Source organism: Antennarius striatus, chromosome 2, assembly GCF_040054535.1.
Source record: "Antennarius striatus isolate MH-2024 chromosome 2, ASM4005453v1, whole genome shotgun sequence".
Taxonomy (NCBI): Eukaryota; Metazoa; Chordata; class Actinopteri; order Lophiiformes; family Antennariidae; genus Antennarius; species Antennarius striatus.
In genome coordinates, this window is record NC_090777.1 from 15128826 (window position 1) to 15130000 (window position 1175).

The following is a 1175-nucleotide window of genomic DNA, read 5'->3' on the forward strand; positions in this document are numbered from 1 at the left end:
CACCCGCCAAGAGAAAAATGCAGTGCGACGGATGGGAAGAAACTAAACAAGTCTTCTCTCTCTCTCTCTCTCTCTCTCTCTCTCTCTCTCTCTCTCTCTCTCTCTCTCTCTCTCACACACACACACACACACACACACACACACACACACACACACACACACACACACACACACACACACACACACACACACACACACACACACACTGACTTTTTCTGCTTAACCTCAACAAGATTGCATTAGGAACTGAAATGATACACAAACTGGAGATTGAAATGGAAACAGAATCTGAACCAATGACACGATTAGATGATTATCAAAAAAACAAATAAAACAAGCGAAATGAGCACAAAACAAACGAAAGGGTTGGCATTAATAACTGCAGAACAAAACATGAAGTCACACATCAGAAGTGTGACACCAAAGAAGTTCATTTGTTTTCTGGACACACTCTGCTATGTGTCATGTGGGTTTGAACTTATCCCATTTGATTTGGTGAGAGGTGTGTGTGTGTGTGTGTGTGTGTGTGTGTGTGTGTGTGTGTGTGTGTGTGTGTGTGTGTGTGTGTGTGTGTGTGTGTGTGTGTGTGTGTGTGTCTGGGGGGTGGGGGGCGTAGAGGCTGGACACCAGCGCAGGGTCAACATGCAAAGAAACAAACAAATCATTTTTGAAAAAGCATGAACATAGAAAAAGTGGCCATCCTTACTGTTACCACCGCAAAGCACGACTCCAGCATGGGAAATGTTGAACTCGCACATATTTAAAGGCAACATAAAGTTATATGGGGAAACATGCCAGAAGCTAAACCGGATTTTCTAGAGCCTCAAAAGATCAGAGGAATCAAAATCAGAAAGAACTGGAAGTTTGCATCCAGGTTTTGCATTCAGATTTTGAAAATGAATGCTTGTCTTTTCCTCGTCATTCAAATTAATGTTCCTGTTTTGTCTGTCGTTGTTTTTTTGTTGTCATTTTTTTTTCTTTTTGAATCGGTGTAGCATATCCATGTGAGACCTGGCTGTATGGAATGTTCCGGATAAAATCATGGTGACTTGTGTCTGTAAATATGCATCTTCAAAAGTGACTCAGTGAACACAAGTGAACTAAACAGAGCATTTAGTGCCAGGATTTGTGGCCCTCGTATTCCCTCTGTCTATTGATTAAGGACTAAAAATGTC